The sequence below is a fragment of the Triticum dicoccoides genome, chromosome 3B (assembly GCF_002162155.2).
Source record: "Triticum dicoccoides isolate Atlit2015 ecotype Zavitan chromosome 3B, WEW_v2.0, whole genome shotgun sequence".
Lineage (NCBI taxonomy): Eukaryota > Viridiplantae > Streptophyta > Magnoliopsida > Poales > Poaceae > Triticum > Triticum dicoccoides.
This window is the reverse complement of record NC_041385.1, coordinates 547,854,595-547,864,032: the sequence shown is the minus strand read 5'-3', so window position 1 is coordinate 547,864,032 and position 9,438 is coordinate 547,854,595. Positions and strand designations below refer to the sequence as shown.

The 9,438-nt window shown below is 45.2% G+C and overlaps 1 long non-coding RNA gene across 1 annotated transcript; it reads left to right on the top strand.

Moving 5' to 3' along the window:
- Positions 1-877: 877 nt before the first annotated feature.
- Positions 878-3,202, top strand: LOC119277015. The gene is made up of 5 exons (XR_005136890.1): positions 878-1,067; positions 1,160-1,398; positions 2,377-2,527; positions 2,651-2,733; positions 2,875-3,202. It is a non-coding gene; the product is annotated as an uncharacterized LOC119277015 (long non-coding RNA).
- The last annotated feature ends 6,236 nt before the right edge of the window (positions 3,203-9,438 follow it).

The window sequence follows — 9,438 nt, the reverse complement described above, 5'->3', positions numbered from 1 at the left end:
TGGCATGAAACAATCAAAAATTATAGATACGACGGAGACGTATCAACTGTATGCACTCACTGGTGAAGCGTTGTGCTATACAAACGGTTTTTACCCCCTTTCCGCCATGGAGTTTTAAACCATCGCCTTGTCAGTGTGCGTGATAGGGGGGTCCTTCCCACACGATCCAGAAACCATTGGGGATAGGCCCTCCGGTCACACAGCGGGGCAAAAAGAGCTTGTGTGCGATAGGGCGAGCCATCGTAGACAATTATACATGCCTAATCGTTTTCGTTCGTAAGTACATCTCACACAGTGAATCCAAGCCATAGGTTTCTGTTTGTATGTACATCCCACACAGTCAATTCAAGGAATATGTTTCCGTTCATATGTACATCCCACATAGTCAATTAAGAAATACGTTTCCATTCATATGTACATCCCACACGATGAATCCCAGACAAACATTTCCTTTCGCGCGTACATCACACACAATTTTCCCCATCAAATCGTCTGTGATAGCGTCGCCATTGCAGACGATATTAACAATTTTATCATTTTCACTATTGAATGCATCACGCACAATGCCTAGAAGAAACTGTGTGGCATAGGTTTTCAATCACACACACTTTTTATGTGGAAAATGTTTGTGCAAGGTGGCCTAACGCAAACAGTTTTGTAGACGAAGTCATGTGTTATTGTTCAATGATCCAACACATTTTCGGACAGGGTGATTTGGTGCTCGGGCTCACCTGCACCTGAAATCTGAGCCGCTGGTAGGTGAGTTGGGATGTGGGAAAGGCTGTCAGACGCGTCAGGGCTGGAGGTAGGAAAAATAATAATACATTTTATATACGGCTGGGCACAGTGCGTACTGGTGGGCCATTTTCGTAGCTGGCCGCGTCCGTCCGTGAGGGGTTGGGTTCTGAGCCGTGGCTCAGTACGTTAGCCCAAGGTTACCTGAGCCGCCTTATCTGCTGGGTATCTCGGGGGAATGGCGTCTGCGGCGGCTGCGACCCCTAGCGGCGGAGCGGCAGAGCGGCGGTGGAAGCGGGCGGGCCGGAGTTCCTGCTGGATCCAATTGAGCGGTGAGTTTATCACAACACTGCTCGCCTCAGTATCTAATTTCGTGGATTCCCGGCGTCCCCGTCGCAACCGCTCACTCCGGCGTGGGTTTCAGGTTCCCGCTCAGGGAAGAGTTCACGGACAACTTCGAGCGCCCTGATCCGGTGCCTCTGGCGCTGCTATCTCCGCGTGAGCAAGCGCCGGCCTTGCCGGCGAATTCAAACTGCAGCTCAGGCTGTGCACAGGGAGTAGGTGGCTGCAGCCCTGACCGGTCTGGAGGCGAGCTCCGCCGGAGGAGGAATGCTTCACTGCACACTGGAAGGTGAATCTGGAAGGCCCCGGCTGGATGAAAAGGTAATGCAATCCATTTTTTTCAGTTGGGAACTTGGGATATGCTCCTGAAAATCCTCATAGTTAGTTCGGATAGTGTATTTTTGACTGATCCCAGGTGTCGGGCTCCAGGGCCGGCCCTGACTTTTGAGAGGCCCCGGGCGAACTGAAAAAGCGGGCCCCCAAAACTACCGTAGAGTAAAAGAAAAACCCTGTATATATACATATGACAAAATTTCACCACGGTTCTCTAAAGAAATCACCATGGAAATGCATGAACAAAATTTCCAACGGTGATATTTAGGCAAATGCCATTTAGGAAATATTTTTGTGAGAAAGGATTGGGAGCACCTGAAGTGGCATAAATTCAACTATCCGACCATCTACGATCTGGCTATGGTTCTCACTCAGTCACTCGGTCCTCGGTTCCTCATCTACTTCCAAACAGCAATCTGTACAGAAGAGAGATGATAAATCCACAAACGGACAAAACGTAGAAACTAGAAAGATTAACATCAAAGCCTCAAAGGTAAATGATTCAAGAAATTGCATGAATTTGATCCCTTAACTAGCAGCCTGTAGCTGTGTTTTGATTGTTGCAAACTGAGTCACTGCCGCTTCACGCCGGGAGATGGAGAAATCGAGAGAAAATGTAAGAAATCATCCTCTCGCAAAGATCCATTGGTTTTTGGGTGATGTAATCGCTGAAGAGGAATCGGCAGCCGCCGCCGTGCGCGCTGTTACCAAGGTAAAAGAGGGAAGCAGTGCGAGGGATGGCTGGCTGGTCGGTCCTTTAATTGCTTCTTAGACTGGCTAGTTGGGCCTTAAGACTCGTAGATTTTTTTTTTTTGAGAAGAAGACTCGTAGATTATTTGCCGGTGGAACGTTTTACCTAAAAGCCATACCTGGGTATGGGCCCCTTATCAGTCTGGGCCCTAGGCCGTCGCACTTCTTGCCCTGGCCCAGGGCCGGCCCTGTCGGGCTCGTGTACCATTTGTTCAGGATAGGAAATCGGGATGGTGTATTAGTAAGTTATTAATTAGAATAAGCGCGAACTTATCGCCTGGAAGCTTCACCACGCTCTCTTGCACTGCCTCAATGAGTACTACGCTGGATGGCAACACAGGATGGAGATTGGTCTACCATCTACATAGTAATTGCCTCTGAATCCTTTGCCAAGTCATTAATGTTTTTCTGTGTTTTCTAGCTGCAGTCTCACATGCTTAGCCATCGAGTCTTGAACGGTTCTAAAAACTTCTTATTGAACACACTGCAGGGAGGATACCGGGGCTTGCATCTTGCACATTGCACATTGCGAGGCATTAGGACGGCATAAAGCTCAAGATCCCACTGAAAAAGGTGAATCAGGCTTTGTTCTTTTACTTTTCATGAATATAGTAAGCAGCAAATATTTTTTGGAACATCAGCCTTACAGTTCTTTTTCATGAACAGTACAATTTGAACAAATTTAAGTGACAAGCCCTCTACGAATGTCTCCAGTTTACAGGGGAACACCTCCACGCTGGCGCACGAGGCACTCTGGGCGGTACTGGCACCTACCGATTCTTGCTTCAGATCGTGCATCTCAGCTTAGACACCAGCTCATGGCCTGCTTAAACACGCCCCTAATCTGCGCCGCAGGGAGATTCCCCCTTATCACTGCCCCCATGGAGATTCTACCTTAGCACTGCTACGATCTTCTTTTCAAAAAGCATTTATGTGAAGATGTTGTGTTATAGGCACAAAACCTACCCTCCTTTTGCCTTCGAATCATCTTCGCATTTTTCATGTGTGCTTTATAAAGATTTGAGTACTCTTTTCGAACTTCCATTTGTTCATAACCCTGCTCATTTCTACAATAGCTTTCAGTGATGAGATGCTCTCTTTTGACTCATTCTGTCATCGCCACATCCCGCGATCTTATAATTTTGCCCCTCATCCTGCTGCCCGTAAACTTTATAACCTTGCAGGCAGTTGAACATGCAAATCTTTCGTTCCTGACCGAAGGAGCTCAAGCTCCCAACTTTGTCGTTCGGAAACCCGTGCTCTTGCCAACAATTCACCATAGTCCCACCAGCCAAATGACCTCAAAGCAAGCATCTTCCAAAGCCAACTACACAAAAACCTCAAAACTAACCACAGCAACAGGTTCAGTGCATACCGATGTAAGTGGCACAAGGGGGGAGGCCGTGGAGTTCCTGCCGCTGGCCACCACCCACTCACTGGGCTGAACGTACGTACACTGTTCCGCCGAGACATGTACGCGTACGAAGCTAGCCTTGCTAAGCAGGCAGCTGGATTGAGTTCGTGAAGCTAGCTTTGCAGTAGCCGGCTACAGCTACATGCACGACTTCGATCGATCTCGCCGGAACACACACGGCGCGGGACACATCGATTTAACGGCAGAGCTCACGGCCACGCTGGCCTCGGGCCGCTCATGCACGCCGCCATGGACCTGCTACGAGCACAAGGTCCGGTTGCGAGGAAGCAGAAGGGTGGCGGTGGAGAGCAGCATAAGTTGCGGTGCAGATGGAACAGGATGGCGTAGAGAAAAAGCAGGACCGTGTTAGGGACGGACTGTTCCGGCTGGAAGGTGACCTCGCGTAAGCAATAAATGAAGCGATGGCCCACAGCCTTTTTATATCGCGTACAGTTAGAATACGAGATGAAATACAACCTACTACACGAATCCACATGTGAATGAATGGCCAAAATATCAGGTGCATGCGAGCCTGAGCTCAGAAACGAATTTCCGCACATTTTCTTTCTAGAAACTGTGTGGGTTGTCTGAGGTCATCGCCCATGGTGTTGTCTCAATAACTGTTTGCAATAGCAAAACCCAATAAATAGGCTAATTTCCCTATTATTGCTAATCTATTTATTAATAAAATTGACATTTCATAATAAAGCACACAATATATTTCATTTTCTATTACGGAACCAGGATTTCATAATTGAAATACATCAGAGTAGAACATCATATAGCTCCAGCACTCAGTTACACCATATAGGCATTTAGCTAGCTACCCTATTACACAAGTGCACTAGCACCAAGTTTCACATGCAGCATCTATAACCTTTGGAAATTAGCAGCATAGACGGTAGATAGACAGATGAATCTCATCTGGAAAACTGCTGAAGCGGAAGGCGAATATTGAGCCTTCAATGATGTTGAAGGTCCATGCAACTTTAGGCCAGTGTTTGTGGATGATTGACCATTCATCCTTCGTCCACTTGAGGAAGACTTCATTATTGTACCATGGGTGCTGTATGAATACCTTCCTCTCCTCCTGACCATACATGTGGTTTGACAGGTAATCATCATGAACTGCTTTGGAAAGGCCTAAAAACAAATATATGCATAAATATCTTCTCTAAATTTGGAAATGGCGCAAAAGAATAAAAAGACAAGGTATAAGAGTTAGTACCATCATGTAGTTCACTTATGTCTTCTTCATTGTGCAGACAATGATCTTATTGTTTTTCATCGCTAGTTTCTTTATCCTAATAATCTTTCTAAGTTTCTTGACTTGACTCATATTCATGGACAGTTCATTTCCTCATATGCACAATGGGTCGAACAGTAAAACCTCTGACAGCAGGACCTACATGTGCAAGACCAAATTGTTAAAAGCCTAAATATTAGAATGGTTCCTGGAATTGCACAATAATGTGTTATTAGACAAAGGACCATGCATGTGCAAACCTCGGTTGTAAACCTAAGTGCTTCTCATTGTTTTCCTGCAACACATATAAGGTAGTTATTGTTCAGGTTACGTGAGGATTGGCATACTATCAATAAAATATGTTGATGGAAAATAAACACATTACAGATTCAGCAGATTAATTCAAGCCACATGGAAAATTCATTTATCCAAACCAAGCATGATTAAGAACTAGAAAATATAACAACTGTATATGTTTCTCATGTATTTAGTACAGTCAAATTTGTATTATTCCTCACATGCATAACAATACAAAATTGTACCCACAACAATTGGACATCCCATTGCAGAATTGAACCAAACAGTTAGCTAAACACCACAACAAATGAACCAAACATTAACTGAGCACCACATTGCACAATATAACATACTCCTAATAGAAGATCAGACAGTTAACCAAATCAAGCATGCTTAACAATTTTGGAATATAGCAATTGTATTTGTTTCTCATGTATTTAGTACAACCAATTTCAATTTATTTCTCACATGGAAGACAATATAAAATTGCACCCACAATAATTAAACATTGCATTGCAGAATTGAACCAAATGGTTAACTAAACACCACAACAAATGAACCAAACAGTTAATAACTGAGCACCACATTGCATGACATATAAAACATATATACTAGAGGATCAGATTGCATGGTAAAAGTACATAGGACAATTCACTAGAATTTGTTAAGAAAAGGAAGGAGCACCACATGCAACAGGTAAACTGAACATGCTTAACCGGCATAGCTAGCTAGCTGAACATAGGTCCTTATCTTTACCTAATATTAAAGGACGAAGCCTTTCATAGTTCTTCATACGTCATCTGTTTATATCCATTGATTTTATGATAGCTACAAAGATTAATGGCTGAGATTTCTTCTCTCTTCTTCTATAAAAAAACTGTTCATAAAAACGTACTTCGTCCGTTGCTATGGGCCTCGGTCTGTATTGGGCTGTGTCTCTCCCTCCCTACACCTCTCTTGCCTAAAAAAGATTAGATATGCACTTGCCCATAGTCAACCCTGAGGCAACGACTCGTGTCGGTGTAGGAGGACGAGGGGAGGTGCTCACAAGGGCCGGCATCGCCACTGCTGATGCCAGGAAATGGAGCGGAAACCGGCGGATCTGGCGATTCCGAAGGGGCAGCGATGAACAGCAGGATTAAAGTGGCATCTTCCATGAGGTTGGGTGGTAGCTCTCTATAGGGGGGGAGAGAGAGAGAGAGAGAGAGAGAGAAGGAAGAGAAGGAGAGGAAGAAGGGGACGCGGGAGAGAGCAAAGGAAGAGCAAAGGAAGAAGGGGACGCGGACGATCATTGCTCGGCGCGTTTGCCCTCGATATCCACCACGTCAGCTATGAAGGCCTGATGGGTGACATGTAATGAGGGAATGCAATACTTGTGTATAGGTAAATCAATCGGTTTGTTGAATCACGGATCTGCAAAGTAGAGTAGAATCATCATGGTCGTTAGCTTTTAATGCAGAATTAGGAGCACGCACTAGCCATGGTGGCACTTGATGTTGCCCCTCAACCAAAGCACGTCGTGGACGCTTCCATACAGCAGCACGGCGATGGCGCCGCCACTACCTCCATGCCTGAGCATAAAGCCGGCATCGTCAAACCGAAGCATGAACCATACAGGCATGTCAACCCAAGGGCAAAACTAAGCGCTGTCATTGGTGCTCGTCAGCTCTCGGACCGCAGAGCCATGCACAGCTTGCGTACAACGCCGACATGCATAAGCTTGTATGCCCGACGCTCGAGCTCGACCAGCAGTAGCTCTACAAGACCCCACATCGCACCTGTGCCGACGATCCTATTTCGCCCGTACATGTGTATCACGTCGATGATATATGGATGTTAATGCATGTGTGTTGATTTTCTGAATTTTGAAGCAGTGATGTACTACTAGAAAACGTATATCTTGGGCATTCGTGGATGCTAATGTGAGTTGCCTTTGATATTTCAGGAAGTATCAGTGATTGGAGTTGTGAACGCCGGACAGACCCAAATTACTATCGCATCACACTCACACCACCGCCGGCCAGAGCATGCATCAAAATCATATGTAGTTTTTAGTTCAATACCCAGATGAATACAGAGGGCATTAATTCGTATAATGGCCAGATGCTATTGTGATTCCATGACCAGGCGCGCCCCAGCACACAAGAGAGTTTTCGCGGAAGAAGGCAGGTTACGCAAAGAGACAAATTCCACTGAGTTCTGCAGCTACATGGGATTTCTTCATGACCAATACATGGATGTTCAGGCACAGATTTCTTCAGGACCAGCCACACTAAGGACAATTTGTATGCATGCAAAAAACAACGGCACAAGGATGTGTGTGTCTAATGTATATCATACAATTCTACCACCATAGGCATGTTCTTTAATGGATTATTTATAGTTCGCAAGTTTTTATGGTCTCTAGGCATTCTTAATGTAATTTCACATGAGACAATCATCATGCACAGACCAAACGAACAATTGTTTGCATGGGCATGAGACGATTGCACTGAATGCTTGGCATTTTATCAATCGTGAGACAAGATGATGCTTGGCACCGATCGTGAGACCAGATAAACTGTCCAAAGGAAATTCATTCCGGATCTGCTTGGAATATAGAAAGTATGTGTATCTTCTGTCTTCTTATGAACCTACGTTTGTGAATCAAATATATTCATTGCATTTTCAGCTGCCTGTATGCTTAGGGAACACAACATATGCATAGTTCAGTTGTGTTGTTGTTCAATTCTATTTAAGAGACACAGACCAACACACAAGTTTGAATTATTTTAGTGACATTTTTCTATTGAGAATTTGCTGCCATTAATTTTTCTTCCTCTTGATTTATTTTCGCCTTAGCATCCATCAACCATCATTGCCCCATGACCTAAATTTCTTTCCCAAATGCGCAAACAAACATATGCCTTGCATGCACGACCAAATTTAGTTCCATTCAATGCCAGCACATGATGTTCTTATAGTATGTGAACAACAGACTAGAATTTTAGTGGTTCAGATGTGGCACTTGCTCATTTGATTTTGGATTAAATTTGCGAGCGAGCTATTTTAGTCAGAATGCATTTTAATGAAATGAAGGATCGTTCCAAGAGCTTTAGTGTGGAATAAAATTTCCTAAGGAATGTAGTGCATAAGAAGTTGTAGAATTTTTCGTATAGGATTAATTCACTCATACAATAAGAGAGCCTAAAAAATCATATGGATTCAACCATCTGAATCTTTAGTGAAAAGATTTTGGATCAAAGATACCCTAAGATGGAATAGAAAGACCACCATGACCCCAATTATTATCTGAAGTGGTTGGTGTTTGTTATGAACTATTTTGGCCACAAATAATAGGAAATAGGCCAAACATTAACTAGAGTCAGATAGGATGGGCCGCACAATGGTGTTGGAGTAGGCAGACGCCGGAGTTGACGGTTGCCCAATGACCCTCTTATATATGTAGTTTTTCTGCCATTGCAACGCATAGGCATATTTGCTAGTAGTGATCTAATAAGACAAGCTACTCTTCATCGTTAGAGATATCAATGACGATTGGCACCTTGGACTTGGAAGAGGGCGAAGCCTCCACATCGTGGGTGCCCTCCTCGTAGTGGTGAGTTGCCTAAGCGCTCCGGGAACCAACCTGCTAACTCTCGAGTTGAGGTAAGCACGGGCATGCTGAGAAAACAGCTCGTAGTCTTTGTCGAAGGCACCAATGGTGGCCTCGAGAAAACGCCACGAACTGTCGTTTCAAGCAGCCAACCGCGTGGTTGGGTCAGCACACGAGGCATCGACGGTGGCCTCGACGGCGAGGTGCTCCTCCAAAGATCTGGGGGTCGACATGAATGGCAGCCATCGCAACTTCATCCGCGCGTGCGGCCGCGATTTGCTTCTCTGCTACCAAATGCTCCTTGAGCTCCTGGCTATACTGCATGCACCATGGCTTATGGTGACGCCTATTTGGAGGATGGGTCAATGATTTGGGTGGAAGGTGTCGCGTCGACGGTCTGGGCATGTGGGATTTAGAAGGAGGAGGAGGATGGGGGTCGGGTGTGGATTACCTGCCTAGATCGACAAGGCCGAGCAGCGGGAAGGAGCGTCGCTGATGAGGAGGTGGCACTGCAAGCAAGCAGTGAAGGTTTGAAATTGGAAAGGAAAGCAGGAATAGGGGAAATGTGGCTTTTGGTCAGGAGGAGGGGGGAGGTAGATATTTTCGCGAAAGCCGAACATTTTGGCTCGGTGCAGTGAAAAACTGACGCGTAAAGTGCCATCAGACACGGTCCCTTATTCAGCACTGTGTATGATATGTGAACATCACAAACGATTCATGTAGCTT